This window comes from Aquila chrysaetos, chromosome 8 (genome assembly GCF_900496995.4).
Source record: "Aquila chrysaetos chrysaetos chromosome 8, bAquChr1.4, whole genome shotgun sequence".
NCBI lineage: Eukaryota > Metazoa > Chordata > Aves > Accipitriformes > Accipitridae > Aquila > Aquila chrysaetos.
Genome location: NC_044011.1, coordinates 8,886,409 through 8,903,336, shown reverse-complemented (window position 1 = coordinate 8,903,336; position 16,928 = coordinate 8,886,409). Strand labels below are relative to the sequence as shown.

Here is a 16,928-nt window from a genome sequence, read left to right as displayed (position 1 = left end):
CTCTAGAGAGGAATTGGCAAGGTCATGTACGCTGGTAGAAATGAAATCTGGGAAAGCCAAGGTAGCAAAATGGCCAGAGTCCCTTTCTTCCCTCTTTTCCCTTGGTCCCAGTATGCCACTTATCACAGTTAGTCTCCACATTGAATCCTCTTCTCCTACTACTCATAAAATCCTTCCCAGCTGTTGCAGTTGCTGTGGCAGCATTAAATATTTGAGGACGACCATGTTAGGCAATGTGGAAATGACAGCTACTGATGGATCTTGGACACATTGGTCTCCATTTGATAACACACTTGCACTGCCCCTGCTCTTGCTGCGCAAAGGACCATGTCAGTGGAAGGAAGGGAACCAAAGACAAGGGGGAGAGCAGGAGAAGCAGATGAACTATTAATGTAGATGGGCTGCAAGATGATTGTGATGAAAAGAACCAAGAGAATCTATAGCTAAAATTAGAGGCTGATGGAATTGGAGGGATAAAAGATGGCAACATGGACAGAGGGGAAAAGAAGTATCAGCTACAGTGCTGTGTGGCGGATAAAGAATGAGAAAGGGAAGGAGAAAGGGCTTAGAGGGCAAGCCCAACTTTTCCACCATGGCCAAAGCCAGGAAGGGAAGGAGAGAGGAGGAAAGCCCTCTGTAATTGAAGGTGGCTGCAGACAACAGGCAGAGTTCTAATCTTTGCCAGAGTGAGATTTTCACAGCTCCCTCCCACTAGAAAATTGGGAAAGTCTACTTCCTCAGCTCATGGAGGGCAAAGGAAGGGAGGGAGACAGGAGAAACTTATCAGTGTCTGTGGAGAACTGAGACACAAGGTGATAGGAATATTATATAAAGAAAAAAAGTAGATTATATTCCTAAAGATTTTGTTTCCAGAATGTAATTAACCATAGTCACAGCAAAGCTGTGAGAGATTGAAGCACAGAAGGGAAGGTTTCAGGAGAGACTACTTTAAAATATACCTGCCAGGAGCCAGCTCTTAGAAAATCATTTTAATTTCCCCTGATCTTGTCTGGATAGAGTTCAAAAGCCTTTTAAATCTTGTTTTGGCCTTCTGCCTTCATAGCTGTTTATTTCCTATGATTTTTATCCAACTCAAACTTTGGGGGCTATTTCCCTGAGCTGGTTCAAATTTAGCTGATACATCCCTTCTTTCTTAGACCAATATCTTAAATAACTGGAACTTCGTAATGGTATGAGCTTTTCTGTGACAAGCGAAAGAAAATGGTGATGCTGGTTGCTTACTAAGAGCCTGGTGCCAGACAGGGCAGTCCAACGTTTAGACAACCTTCAAGCAGAGCTGACAGAAGACAGGACTTTCTGTCCTGCAGGTTTTTGCAGGCCTTCTAAACACAGCAAAATATTTCTCTGTAAGGATTTGTAGAAACAATGTTTTTTTGTAGGGGATCTTTCCTGGGAAGCTTCAACTCAGGGCCATTTCTACCCAAGAAAGAGTACCCCTTCCCACATGGGCTCTGCTTGCTTCACCTCATGCTGGGGCCTTTAGGGCTCTGCAGTGCTTGACTGCAGACCGATTAGACTTGCTTAGAGCCAGGATGGGAATTAGAGGTGACTGGGAAAATAGAGTTGTGCCCTTCTGTTTTTTTTTTTTTTCAGTATATAAAGACGGCCTGAAAAGTATTTTCATTTTTCAACTCTTTACATTGACAAATCCTTTTTATATTGGTCATTCAAGCCTATTGTGGGCAAGAAAAGTACTAATGAAATGGTGAAGTCAGAAGACCCAGGTGGAAGGAAGCTGAAGAGAGAAAACACCTCAGGCAGGCAGTTTAAAATTCTGGTGTTTTTCTTAACACCTATTTATCTTCAGGGCATTAACAATTTAGGTAAATGGCACCAGTATCAAGGAGTTACCACCTCAGTCCCTGCAGTTGTGGAGACAGAGGGACCACATACATTCTCAGTGGGCATGTCTACATGATTGATGATACTGAAACAACTATATTAATTATAAGTCCTGCTGCTTTTATTTTGACTGAAATCCGTGTAAAGGAACTTTCCTATTGGCACCGTGCAAGTTTACTGAAGCCAGCAAATTAATTTATAATGAACTGGAATGTTCATATTAATGTTATTCACACCAGCCTGCACTAGCCCAGGAAGCAAAAGACAGCTAAAAGAGGGTTTCACAGTCAGCATAAGTTCATCAGAGATTGTCCTGCCATCAGAAAACATAGGCTTGCCCTTTGCAAGCAAGGGCACAATGTGTGTCCAGGGCTGAGTGTCCCTTTGGTGGTAGCTTAATTTCAGGCTGGCCTAAACCAGTCATGAAACCACAGCCTTGTATGCTTTCCTTGGTCTTGGGATTTTACTGCATTGACAAGATCTGAGGTCCCCTGCTAAAGCCAAGCAGAACAAGATATGGTATTGCCAGTCTTTTTAAGGAAAAGAATGAGAAGGAAAAACTGCCTCAGGGAAATAAATGTCTCCTTGCTTTATCTGATAAGACTGGTTAGAAATATCCTTAGTGGTTCATCTTTATGACAGGAACTTTCAGAAGCACCTCAGGAGCACAGGTCTCCTCACCAGCTCAAAAAGTGAGTTTCATACTGTGAGGCTGGCTGCAGGTGGTTCAGTGAGTGTCAATAGTTTTTAAGAAGGCAGGGTTTGTGTTTGCCCTCTTAAGCTCTGGCATAAAGGTTTGGTTTGGTTTTATCCAGACAAAAACTAACGTGGTCAAGGTACCTCACTGCTAAATCCTGTCTGGAGACAGGGAGCCTGTGTTTAGTACAAGGTAGCCACAGGCCTTTCCTTTTTAAGCACAAAAAGCCGTGTCTCTCATCATATCCAAGAGTTATTTCACAATAAAAACACAGTGAAGACAAGGCTCTTAAGTTTTACCAGAGGAAAACTCACTGAAGTCAGCCTCACATGGGGTACAGGGCTGATCTTAGTGAATTTACCTTATGGCAAAACTAAAGCACATTTACCTCTGGCTACACAAGCATATTGCCTGTCTGGGGGGGGTAACAGAAAGCACCAATATAAAGACAGTTTAGGTGAAGCCAGCAGTCTCTCCTCACCTATTTTACGGCACAATAAGGCTGTCTTGGTCTCTGCTGGTATTTCTGCAGCGGGATTGCGAATTGGTGTTAATTATCCATCAGCAAAAGCTACTTTTTTTGCCTGTAAAGATAGTCTTAGCGAAATGGGGTTGCAGCTCAGGCAGAGGGCAGGAAAGCCTCCGCGAGGGTATTGCTGCTAAGACGCGCTTGTGCATGCAGCACGTACATCTGCATTCTTAGACACATTAGCGTCAAAACCCCCAGCACACTGGGAACTTAGTGTGGGCTAAGCTGTAATGCTCGCTCTCTGCGCAATGCTGTTATCTTATAATTTTGCCTGAGGACAGGCTTAGCCAAGCCTGCATACATTTATCCGTATGAATACCAAGTAATTCACAGAAAGCAGGAAGCAAACCAAGTGGGCTTGCTGGACAGGGGAGTCATGGTTTTATTTACAAGGAGCAAGTACGTATCGAGCACCTCGCTCCATATTCCCTTGTTACTTACACGTCCAGCTGGTTTTTGCAAAGACGCTTTCCAGGGCTTGTTGCTTGAAGCCTGCACATTGCTGACATGGGGAGGCCTGGGATGATGGGCCACACCGGTTTGGAATATGTCAGCTTAGCTGCTGTTTGCCTGCTACCATGGGTAAATGCACTTAGGAGCCTTCTCCCTCTTTCACCCCTCCGCTATTTTTTTTTCCCTTTTGGTCGAGGACAGAGGAGCCTTTGAAAGCTTTTGATAAACTTATGTAATTGGGTATGTTTTCCAAAGCACGGCTCTGTTCTTTCTGAGGGCTTAGCTAAGAACATTATTCCGATTCTTCTCTAGGCCTTCAAAAGTGCCGATCCTTTCAAACATGTGCAGTGTGAAGGATTACAAATTTGTTTTTCAAAGGACCCCAAATCCCTGCTGCTTTCATCAGTTCCCCTCCTGGTGCCCCCAGTTTTCCTTTCCAGGCTTGTAGCCCCAGCAAAAAGCCGCAGGACGCTGACACTCCCTCTTCTCCTGTCCCTCCACCTCTCACTTTTTCATCTTCTTTTCAGCTCCCCCTGCCCATACCCCCCCAATATTTTTTATATGCAAACAAAAGTGCAGAGACGCATTGCCATGGCAGCAATGCCGCAGTGGGCCCTCCCCTCCGTGTGGCTGCGAGCTCTAAACTTTTAAAATAATGGCCTGAAAAGAACAGGAAGGGGACAGCTTGGGGCAGAGAAAGAGAGCGAGGGAGAGCGCAAAAGCAATGAAAAGTGGGACAAAACCATTGGAAATGCATTCAAGCTGACATCACCACCCTTTCCCACAGTGGTCATTCACTTCGGAGGCTCCAGTGTCCATTCACTGTCTTAAAGCTAGCTTTCTAGAGCCCTGGGAGACCATCTTTGCCGGCCTGAATGCCTTTTTTGTTGTGAAACAGTGAACTGTTTCTGAAACCCTGCATAAAGGGCTGAGTAATTCACTGCAGTTGCCAGGAAGTCTGAGCCACTTGTGAGCTAACAATAGTTAACTTTATCTGCCGGCCGAGCCCCCCCCTTACAGCTGTAGGTCCCGAATTCTAATAAGGGCTTTACTCATGCCTCTGAGGTTATGGTAATATTTTATACATCTTTTTTCATTAAGACACAGTCATAGCTACTGTTGAGGCACCGGAGGCAAGTGCTGTCGATTGATGGGGGGGTGGGGAAGCGGAGGGGGAAGAAAGAAAATAGCTTTTTATATCAGTCAGGCAGTTTGGCCGTTTTATACTAGAAATACAAACTTGGTTTGGGGGAAACCAGGGAATGTAATTTTTAAAAAATCACATTAGAAACCCCAGAGTCAAGCAAGACCTTTTGATTTCTATCTGTGAAACAGCCTCAGCTTTTCATATTTTGGGGTTGTTGTTTTTACTTTTTGCTCTCCTTCTCTGTCCCTGTGCTGCAGGCATGATGGTGACAAGGAAGCAGGTGAATCATGAGGGAAGTAGATGAAATTGTTTGGGTTTCCCTTTTAATCCGGATTTGGATGTTGATGCTCAGAAAAATTCTGCACAGTGACAGCACAGCTGTGTATAAGTGGTGACACAAAACACTGATTCATACAGTGGTCCTGCAACGCCGAGAACCGTGGTGTGCCTTTGAAAGATGTGGATCATCAATTTTCTTCTTTACTTTCTGAACTAGTTGCTTACTTGAGAACTAATAAAATCAACTTCAGTGCAAGAAAAGTTCTACCTTATCCCTTTGGCCTCCAGTGTTTTGAAAAAGAAAAAAAAATATTGCTTATTCCTCACTTTTAAGGAAATAATCACTCAGAGTGGAATTTATTTCAGAGCATCACTGTGAACATTCCTGTTCAAGGTAAAAGATGGCACAGCTTGAACAACTCTTTTGTGTCTTTGGAATATGTGTCTTGCTTGCTGTGCCTTGAGAAATACCATTAGAAACACCTGGATGAAAATAAAAACACATCTTTCAAAGTTCTACTCAATACTTCACTAATTTTTATAAAAAGTGATTGAAAGATGCATACAGGTTTTGTAAAACTAAACCACAGAGATGTACTTGATGTATTCCCCTAGCACAGCAATACTGTTTTCTTGATCTGTACTCATGACACCAACCAATGCCTGTGGGAGCTGCATATGTTGTGGATGAGGTCACTACAGGGTCACTGCATAGTAAATAAGTTGCTTGGCTTTTTGGGTAAGTTCAAGTATTGAATCACTTTCATATCTTCTCTCCAAGTGACCTTTACCAGGGGGGAATACCATGCTCTGATGGAGTGACAGATTTGAACTGGCCCTTTTCCTGTCTAACAGCAATGACTTCTGAACTTCGCTGTGGGTTTGTCCTGACAAGAATGAAAAGCTGTTTTCAGAGGATGGAGGCTCACAAGCTGTGCGTTGTATGTGCACACACATGGGCGCGCATACATCACCCACTCCCCAAAATACTCTCTTTTCCCCTAACGCAGATGAACTGCGAGAGCAGTCACACATCAGAATGGCAGAGCCCCCAGGTAGCAGGCAGAGGGGAGAGCGGGGATGCAGGAGCGTCATTTTACAAAAGGTGTTTATTAATCATGAACTAACTGTAAAGTCATCAAAGCTACCCCCATGGCCCTGACTGAAAGCTCTGATCTACTGGCAGTGCGACTTTCTCTCGGCATGGACTGCTTCTGCTTTTGAGCTGAAACACATGAGCTGAAGCTGACGGTGTTGTATTTTGACAACCCATTTAAATAAAATGAATTTATTTGCTAATCCCTTGTGGGGAGGGAGTATAAATTAGAAGGACTAAGAGCATACGATGGAGAGAAAAGGAACCCAGCTTTCTAATTTACAGTGACCTTCAGGATTCACCATAAACCTTTACCACCCCCAAATGAACATTTAATCTCATTCTGGAAATAAGTTTTGATACATATAAAAAATCTGACCATTTTTTTACATGCCCAAATGCAGACGAAGCACTTTTGAAAGCCACGACCTGTGACACGGACTTAAAATTTGTCCCTTAATATATTCATTTGCTGCATTTGTCTGTATGATGTAATCCCTCTATAATCATCTCCTTCCTCTCAGAGCACCGTAAATACTCCAAGCAACTGTATGCCTCGACTAGATGCAATGTGATTTCATTCTCTCACTCCATTGGGCTATCTACACACCAAAATGTGCAATACTGAGGGATCACCATCAAATTTGGTCATGATAGGATGCCAGGGAAAAAACAGCACAAACTCAGAAAGGATTAAAAAAACACAGTACTAGTCTTGTATTTCAAACTGATAGGCAGGATTTCTTCTGGAAAAAGACAGTGATTGAGATTTTTTTCCTTTTTAGATAACCAGGTCAAGCATTTTACACCCTCTGTTGTGAAACCTCAAAACCTTAGCTGTGGATTTACCTGGGATGGAGTGTCTCCATGGCTTTTATATTTCACTTGTGCTTTCAACTTCCATAAAGCAATTTCTTTGATCTCAGTGCCCTACTCAGCCCCTTTTGGCTCCTAATGCTTTGTTCTCTGCTTTTAGTGACTTCTTTTTTCCTGTTTCTAAGCTTGGTCTCTCTTTCCTTCTGTTCTGGCAGACCTGTTTCTGACTCCCTGAGTTTTCCTTATTTAGTGGGATTCTTTCTCCTCCTCTGCCACCTGGGCTGTGTCTTGCTTGTTCTTGTTCACTCCCCTGTCAAAGGCTTCTTTGTTTCCAAGCCTCTTCCGCTGGACTTTGCTTTCTTTTTTATTAGGAAGTTCTGGCTCAGAAAGCCTCAGCATCCTGTCAAGGACCACGTTAGCTGCCGGTAAGTGTGTCCTACAGCCCTAGAGCTGCTCAGAGTTACCTTGGGATCCAAAAGTCTGTGAAGAACAAGTAGGTAACAGCACACAGCTTGCTCTGACAGTGCTCTGCTCTTCTCCTGACTGCCTCTGTCCTGGAAGCAGCAACATGAGAGATGCTCCATATTCATAGTGCATGTTTGACTTGCTATGAGGCTCCTGTGTGAGAAGATCTGACCCGACGGGGACAGTGTGAAACCCCAGAAGGTGATCTGTAAGAGCAGACTGTAACTTTGCTGGCCCAGTTCTTCCACCGGACTGCAATGGCCACCCAGGCTTTTCTGCGTCTGGCTTATGAGAGATCTCTGCTGAACCAGAAATGGCAGGGGACCCTTAGCAATCGTATCTGACACTGAGGGCCACAGCATTCCTCCTCACTCTTTTCCTCTTGCAAGGACTGAGGAAAGGCAAGTGTTGTGAAAGCCTTAAGAGAGTTGTATTCATGAATAAAGGGATGTTTCATCCCTATGCCAGTTGTCAGGTAGGATCCCTATTACAAGATAAATTTGAGGCAGGAGAAAAAGCCTTTCCTCTTTGTACATCTTTAGAGAGTAAATATTCTAAAATAAAACTACAGAAGAGACAGTAAACCCAATGCAAGTCTCTGTTATACCCAGCATAAGCATACCAAAGTCATCGGCATGAACCCAACATTTGGAGTTTGCCTGTTCATTAGCTGGATCACTCCATTTTGATGGTGCATTGGTTTAGCACTGATGTAACACCTTCACAGCCAAACTCTGAGCCCAGTTTGAAAGACTGCAAGCATTTCCTTCAGGTGGCCAAGCAAGCAAAGCGAAATGAGTGAAAGGAATAAAAAAACTGGATAAGAGAGTGTGATATTTCTCAGAGCCCCACTGGGAACGCTGCAGGAATCCTAAAGAACACATCCAAGCTGGAAGGAGAGAGGAACATTTTTTGGCTGGAGTTGGTGCAAACGCTTACTGTGCAAGCACCGAGGGCAGGCCTGCCTCTTTTTTTAATGGCTAAGGGAATAGATGTGGTCGCAGGATAACAGGAGGCAAATCCTTTTTCTATTTTTTAATGCTTGCCTGTCTGTGTAACACAACCAGAAAACTTCATTTCTGCACTGGGAAATGCCACTGAAGAATCGAGCCACTGGTCCTTCATTCAGAAACCTGATGTTTGCCCAGCTATTCTCTCAAGTCATCTTTGCCAGTGAAGTCTAATTTCAACTGTATGTGTGTCTTTATCTTTTCTGAAGCAGGAAATATTAATCACTAAAATCTGATTGGTCTCACTGCTGCTTACCCTAGGGCAGCTTTTTTAGCTTATGAAAACCAGTGTCAGTTGACATTGTCATCCACATGGCTTGATGAGTAAGAGCTGAAGCTGAGCTATTTCCATTATAAATAGACAATAAAGCAGAGAAGCTGATAAACGCTGAGGTAGGGTAGATTTCAGCAGGGAGGTTTTATGAAATGAAGTTTTCTCATTGGCCTCATACCCATCCTATTACTGGAAATGGAGCTGCCTATGCTCATCCTCTTAATGTTTTTATTAAGAGATCTCATCAAAAGACAGGAGAAGACTGTGCAGCCAACTGAGAAAATTAAGGGGGAAAAGGCTTATTGTTATATAAATGTCCCTTCCTCCCACTTTTGCAGAGCTGTTCTTGATCCTTTCAAAGCAGTCTCCCTTCGAGAAAAGAAGATGCTGTTAGCTCGAATCATACAAAGAAGAAATTACAACAGTTAGTCTTTTATGTTAAAATTTTAGTCCATTAATGCCATTATTATTTATCTAGCGCAAACTGAATGCTAGGGGCTTTTCAGATAGCAAACTCCGCATCCCAGTGTATGGTGTACGTGTGATACATGCAAGAGGATGTGTGAGTCAGCATCTAATTAGGTGCTGGCCTGCACCTGAGGAGATCGGCACTGGTATCCCAGCTCTGCGGCACACGGCTAAGCCAGACTAAACACACTTTTCAAAGTTGCTCAGCTCCCATCTTTGAGGTATGAAGCCTGATCTCTCAGTGCGATACTTTTCCTGCTGGTAAAGTAACCGCTTCCAATGTAGATAAGGACTACTTAGCGTATGAAACTGGTGAAGGGTCTAGAGCACAAGTCTTATGAGGAATGGCTGAGGGAACTGGAGCTGTTTAGTCTGGAGAAAAGGAGGCTGAGGGGAGACCTTATCGCTCTCTACAACCACCTGAAAGGAGGCTGTAGAGAGGTGGGTGTTGGTCTCTTCTCCCAAGTAACAAGCGATAGGACAAGAGGAAACAGCCCCAAGTTGCGCCAGGGGAGGTTTAGATTGGATATGAGGAAAAATTTCTTCACTGAAGGGTTGTCAAGCATTGGAACAGACTGCCCAGGGAAGCGGTGGAGTCACTATCCCTGGAGGTATTTAAAAGACATGTAGATGTGGTGCTTAGGGACATGGTTTATTGGTGGACTTGCCAGTGCTAGGTTAGTGGTTGGACTTGCTGATCTTAAAGGTCTTTTCCAACCTAAATGATTCTATGATTCTATGATCTCATTAGAGGCCTCTGTGCACTGCTACAGCATGATACCTCAACAAATGCATTTCTTCCTCTGCCAGAACACTTTGATTTCCTGTACTCAGTTCCACAAACAAGCAGGGAAATTTCACCTGTATTTTTAACAAGTTTGCTCCATACCTCCTTTTAAAGTTCTTTTTTCCCTTTGAAGGATGAATATTTTAAATTAAACAGAAAAGGTAAGGGGCAAGCTGAAGGATGGGTGCAAGGCTTACAATGCTTAGGATGAAGTTTATTGTAATTTCCTCCAATTTTTTCCCTTCCTGTGCTCCCTTGGAGAGAAGTTTGAATGGAAAGACAGGCAGAGTTGATTCTTGATTTCTCTAGATATCCGTGTCGAGGAAAATTCACTACACTTAATTGCCTAAGCAATTGCCTAAGCAGGTAATACCTTCTGCTCTCAATAGATAGGATTTTCTAAGCTGATGCACTCACCTGTCCTCTAACAAAGTCTCTGAAAACTGGAGATAAAAGGTTGACCTGATCCAGAGGGTCTCCTCCATTTTGGGTGTAAGGACTGAGGTTAAGCACCTCCATAGGGTCACTGCCACACATCCATGCTTCAGAGAGGCCCCTCTGGTGATAAACAGAAGCAGCAGGTTAAAGACAGGGCAGAAAGCATGAAGTAGCTGTGTTTCTTCTGATCCTTTCCACCTGCCCTAGGCCTTGTGCATGCCAAAACAGAGGTGACACAGGCACAGCAGAAGGAGACTTCTTCCCTTTTTGAGGAACATCAGGGCTGGTCCTGATAAGCTGAGCTGGAAAGAGCATTTCCATGTGCCCTGGGGCATCCTGTGGCTTCAAAGACAGCAAAATGCTTAACAGGGATGTGCCTGAGTTCGGGTTTCACACAGCCCTTTCTGAAGCTAAATGCCTGCATGACATTTTGCTATAAACTATGACATTAAAGACCCTGAGACCCAAGGTCCTCTGTAGGGGGGACCGTGGGCAGTCATCTCTCACCCCTATGCCAACCCTCCTGGGATTAGTTGCTCACATACCAAGGAGTATGGGTCGGGAGATCAGTGGTCCTGGACACATCACCTCTATATGGATCTAGAAGATAAAGACGTAAACACATAGCCTATGTCAGAGCTAAACGTCTCTGAAGCCTTTGGATGTATAGTGCAATTCAGAGCTTGGTTTAGCTCAAACAAAGAAAAGGTCCAACAGAGATGTTTGGTTTGGGACCCCTGTTTATAGCACATTATAGTTTTGGTCCAAGTATATCTCTACTATATCTCTGGCTGCAAACCTAATCCTCCTTTATACATAGGTTGACGCCCGTGTGCACACACAGGTAAATGCAGAGAGATCTCTGGGGAAGGCAGGCAGTCAAGTGGGCAATCCTGCACGTTGGGAGCCCACACAGAGCCCAGCTGATGAATAAATAAAGGAGTGCTGCCTTCCGAAGGTGCCAATTTCTTAACCTTTGGGATCATTAACAACTTCTCCCTTCCATTGGAAAAAAAGCCAGCAGTTCCTGCATTTTTCTGAGACACAAGCAAAGCATTTAGCACCACAAATAAGCTCATAATTTGACAGGCAAAATGCCAGGAAAAGTGAAAGCAGATTTCTCCCTCCAAGGCCCTGAATATCTTAGTGATCCTTTACTTATTTTTCAAATGCTATTTCCTTTTTGTTTGATCACAGGTTTGGGTCAAGATACTCTTCAAAATATCATGCCTTGTCCATGTGCATTTTCTTAACCTTAAGGATGTTCACAGTTTCCTGCTTTGTCAGCCAAAACAAACACAACACAGAAATGCCTACGCACGTCAAGAGCAGTCGCCGAGTAGCTCTCATTTTTAATTTACCTACAGATGGATGTACGATCCATCCATGTATTTTTTTTTTCCTTATGTGCAAAACCAGCATCCACAGAGTTGGCATAACAAGTATTCGAGAAGCTGTATTTGCTGTGAAAATCATCAAAAGGAATTAGCTACAGTATGTGAACAATAACTTTAGATGGCAGGGCTACAAAAAGAGCTCAGGCTGATAAAGGCCATAGGCAGGCAGAATATTCAAGTCCCTTGAAAATGAAATAATGCTGTCTTCCCCATGGGACTTCCAGCCAAGGAGCCCAATGGTTTTTCACAAGGGCTGGGGAAGCTGGTGGCACCCTGGGGCAGAGTCTGCCTGCGCCGGGCTCCTTGTTGCAGAGGAGCCTTTGGATGCTCTCTCGGGACTGATCTGAGAGGACGGGACTGTTCTCATTCCCCTACCTGCTCTCTGAAGGACCAGGCTTCACCGTCACAGCTGACCATCCGGTCCTGCAGAAACATGATGCTTTGGCACAGTGGGTGTCCCAGTGCTCTCCTCATCTAGGGAGGTGGTTCAGGGATGAGAGTAACGTAGCATGGGACTTCATTGCCTTTCTCTGGGACTGCTGCCGCATCAGAGCAAGGTGATAGTTGCAGCATTTGCATCAAGTCACAGTAAGTGAAATTGTGACTAAGTATAGGGAAAAAAAGATCACTGTGAGAGTGGTTCAGCACTAAAGCAGATGCCCAGCAAGGCTGTGGACTCTCCATCCTTGGAGACAGCCAGAACTCAACCAGACAGGCCTGAGCAACCAGCTCTAAGTTTAAAGTTAGGCAAGCTTTGAGTGGGGGGTTGGAATGGAAACCTCCAAGGACCTGTCCAGCCTAAACTGTGCCATGATTCTATGACAGGGAAGGATGAGATGAGCCTCTCTTCTTCTCTCTTATTCCTTCCCTTCCCTTCCCTTCCCTTCCCTTCCCTTCCCTTCCCTTCCCTTCCCTTCCCGTCCCCCACTTTTTGGATTGGCACTTGGCTGCTTTTCTGCTAGGAAGACAAGGTTTGAAGGTAATCCATCACTCTACATACACACCTGATTTTGAGGAGGAGCTCACATCCTGGTGGCAATTTTATGCAGTTTTTCCAAAATGGAATGACTTGTTGAAGATCATGCAGTACATTGGTAGCAGAGCATGACTGCACCCTGATAGTCTGAGCACTAATATTTTGCAGCCAGAGGACACGCTCTTCCCCGGTCCCTCTGAGGAAAGGAAAAGAACATTTCTGTGGGCAGCCTCTGTGAGGAACCTGTCACCATGGTGAAATGCCAGTTGTGATTATACTGTGTAAACCTCCTGAAATCCACGTGTCAAGTGGCAAAAAATTAACCTTAAAACTAACCCCTACCAATGACATTAAAGAGAGAAGAATGACATATTTAATTTTGCTTAGTACTCTCCAGGGAGAGAATGGACTCCAGCCTTGTTCATTAATATTTAATAAAAACTTTATTAATTTTCTTAAATAAAGGGTTTAATGTCTGACTTACACCTACATCTTGGATCCCAGTGGAACTCATCTTCTTTGTTACCAGCTTTTGCATTTGCTCTTGGGATCTTTTTTTAAAAAAAAATCTGTTTTTTCCTCCTCCTCTTCTTGACAATGAATCCTAAAGAAGTTGGCCAGACTGCAGGACAAAGACATAGCTACAGTCGGGATAGCTGTAAGAGTGAGAACTGTATGCTGTCTGAGTTGCAAATAGACAGGGACGTGTTTCTCTTGCAGCCCACAGCAGGATGCTAAAGGGCTCAGCCCCTCAGAAGGCCCCTGAGCTGATCGTACACCCCACTCGATTCAGAGAGGTAGCTAGCAGCACCACACTGTAATTAATTCAATAACTAATCACGCTGTGATGAGATGCATGGCTGAGGTGACTGCTGCAAGAGTGCTTTAGGGAGTAAATACAAACCCACGCCCTGCTGCCATGCAAGCACAGCCTCAGGAAAAGGGACCCACCCTGCAGCGAAGCCAGTCTGCTTTACGTATCCCAGCGGGGTGACCTGCGGATCTGGCTGGGCATCCCACGGCTCCGTACGCAGAACTGAAAAGGAAGGGTGCAGGGGAACCCCCCTCCGAAGCCAACACTTCTCACTGGCGTGAGGCTGCCTGCCCTGGCTGCGGCCGGGCAGAGGGTACGGCACAGCCCCGGCTGCTCCCTTGCCCCTACCTCCAGCCCACGGCAAGTGGTAATTAGCCGAGGAGTGTGTTAATTTGCAGCGTACGCTTGGTCCTCAAAATGGCTTTTGCTTAATTTAATGACAAAACGGATTTGCTTACTGGCCACTTCTCAGCATTTATTGACGCTGGTGCGTGAACACCCAGACCGAAAGGGTAGAGGGGGCACCGGGGCCGCCTGAAGAGGATTTGGTTGAAAAGAAGGAAAGCACCTCTTGGAGGAAGTTGGGAAGAAGAGATTTGTTTTGGACCAGTGCAATTTTTGCATCACAGAAGAATTTGTAAGTGGTTTCTTGCTGTTCTGGATTTCCTTTTTTCCCCTCCCCGAGGTTGTGAAATTTCCCGAGTTATAGAAAACACAGGTCCTTACTCAGGTTTTCAGGTCAGCAAGAAATTTGTGATCGTCTAAGATGAAATCGCTGTGACTTTTCACTGGTTTTGTTTGTGATGCACGCCACATACAGGGAATGCATCACATGCACCTTGGAGCTGAAAGATGAAGTCCAGGGAATGGTTCTGGATTTGTCTGCATGTAACAGTGATTAATTTGGCCAAAAGCCTGTGACAAGAGCAATCACAAATTATTTCTGAAGTTGATTGTATTAGTCCATCACACAGAAAAGGGAAACTATAGGCCCACTTTTCTTTCACAGGATATGATTAATTCCCATTGATTTAATCACTGCTGGTGTGTGTGTCAGGCGGGGACAGAGCAGGGGGAGGAGGGAGGACCCAATAGCAGAAAACCAAGAATTATCTCTACTGCTGAATTTCCTCACTGAAAGGCCTCAGCTACAGGATAATGTTCATACACCTATTTTTTTTCTGCCGTAAACAGCAAAATATTTTATGAACAGAGTGGGGAATATGGATAGCCAAGTCAGGACTCCAAGATTACTTCACTGCTTACGGTAAAGCGCTGCAAGTCTGGATTTGAGAGGTTGCTAGTATCATGCGGCAGGGTCTCGACAAAGCAAACAAATCTCTGCAAAAATGGAAACACCTTCCCTGTGACAGGAGTGCTGCTGCCTACACAGCTATTGGCAGTTTGCAAAGCCTGTGTAATCGGTCATGGGGATAAAGGGCAGAAATATTTCTAGATGCAGCACTTTTCTGCTGATTTCAGGATTGCCCTGCAAAGCAATACGACCATTCTCACGAATTCATGTTCCCTGTTTCTTCTTGAGAGCTATCTGCTTTCTCCAAAAAAGAACAGTGTCTGTCAAGGACACCTAATCCCTATTCCTTGCTCTCAGGGGGTTCACTCAGGTGGCAAGAAAGACCACAGCTTAGCTGAGTGAAAGTGGGCTGATGTTCTAATTTTGTTCTTCTACTTTCCTTTTGTTTTACAATCTTTTTAGGATTAGAAACTTTCTTAGGAGATGTAACTCCTGAAATGGAGTTTCTGTCAAAAAAGTACGGACAAGGGAAAATCTTAAGAAGTTTGAAACTTCTTGTTTCAGCAGTCTTTAATGGAATACTGCTTCAAAAAAGCCCATCAAAATGTTTTGTTTTGACATTTTCCAAATGAAACTTTTTGACCTTCTGTTTCAAAATGGCATTTTTCATTTTAAAAGTGACTTAAACTAAAAGGAAACAAAGTTCAACAAGAGAACTAAACACCTGAAAAATGAGGTCTGTATTTCATTTTGGGTTGAACAGTTTAATCTGAATTACCCTACTGAGAAACCCAAAATCATTTGCTGTAATCAGAATGATATTTTCCTGATTTGTCAACACTGGACGAAAATAATAAAAAACATCTCTTACACGCCTCGACTTTAAGCTGAACACGTGGTTGGACAAAGTGGGCATTTTTTTATTTGATTTGCAGTGACAGCAAAACCTTGAATGACAAAAGAGCTGCCTAAGATGCTTCTAATTTCTCTGTTGAATTGGAACAGATCGGCTGCAAAAACACAGCAACAGCAAACCCAGCCCAGTACTTTTTGGTGATGTGAGAACTACAGCTGCAGATAGTAAAGCGTATAGTGAAAAAAATGAGGCTGATGGTCAGCTCTGAAACGGGCCAGCTGCAACTAAATTTCTGAGCCAAGACGTACTACCAGCTCTTGTGAACTATTATTGTCTCTCATATAAACCCAGCCCTAAGACCTATATTTTTTTCGCTAAAGCCCCATGTTACTGACCTGGCTGCCCTAAACAGCTTCCTTGGAGCTCTTACCACATCCTCCTCAGGGCTGTGGCTGCTGCCCATGTGCACTGAGCTTAGAGGCTAAAAATACCGCCAGCTACAAATGCTACCACATAGCAGGAGCATTTCTTTCTCCCTACGAAATCCCTCCGTGTGGATCGTGTTACCGTCCCGCCTCGGCTAGCACATGCTGTCTGGGATCAACCAGCCCATGAAACCAATACCTGCCGGGGGCCAGTTCAAACCCGATTCTGCCCCCGGACCGGAGCCCTCCATGAGGGCAGGTGGGAGACTTAGCTGTGTTCCCTCAGGGGGGTCAGCATCTGTTTTACTTCCCCTCTTCAGGGGTAGTCCAGGCTTGGCAAGAAGTGGCAGTCAGTGCCTCCCTCCCCAGTCCCCATCGTGACTTCCCCATCATGCTCCCTGGCACTTGAGCTCTGTTGTAATTCCCCTTCTTAGTGCTGTTGCCCAAACCCACCTTTCACATGAGGGTTTTCCTCCTTCTTTCCTTCGGGAAGACTTCCAAATCTTTGAGGGCATGGGAAGGGGCTTGGTGAGGCCCCTGCCAGCAGTACGTGGATAGAGCAGGGAAGGAGTGTGTAGGAAACTTAACTCTGTGTAGACGATACCATCCAGACACTTTGGCTGTCACTCCTTACCCTGTAAATCCAGTGCAATCTTACCGGCATGAGTAGAGCTTCCTTTTTTATCTGTGCATGAGGTCAACGTTTGGCTTAGAGTCTGTCCTTGCCATTGTGTATATATATGTATATGTATAAAAATATCTATGTAGATACATAGAAATTAAATGAAATTCAGCAGCTCGGAAATTAAGAGCACAAATGTCACTGTAATAGCTTGAAAAAATAAGTGACGCAAGACTTAGCCCTTTCGGGCTACCCTTTCAT

General features: G+C 44.4%; 1 long non-coding RNA gene across 1 annotated transcript; it reads right to left on the bottom strand.

The window, feature by feature from the left end:
• Positions 1-5,113: 5,113 nt before the first annotated feature.
• Positions 5,114-16,606, bottom strand: LOC115344815. The gene is made up of 5 exons (XR_003924655.2): positions 16,499-16,606; positions 12,724-12,891; positions 10,868-10,922; positions 10,302-10,442; positions 5,114-5,451 (listed from the first exon to the last, which is right to left on the bottom strand). It is a non-coding gene; the product is annotated as an uncharacterized LOC115344815 (long non-coding RNA).
• Between the last annotated feature and the right edge of the window lie 322 nt (positions 16,607-16,928).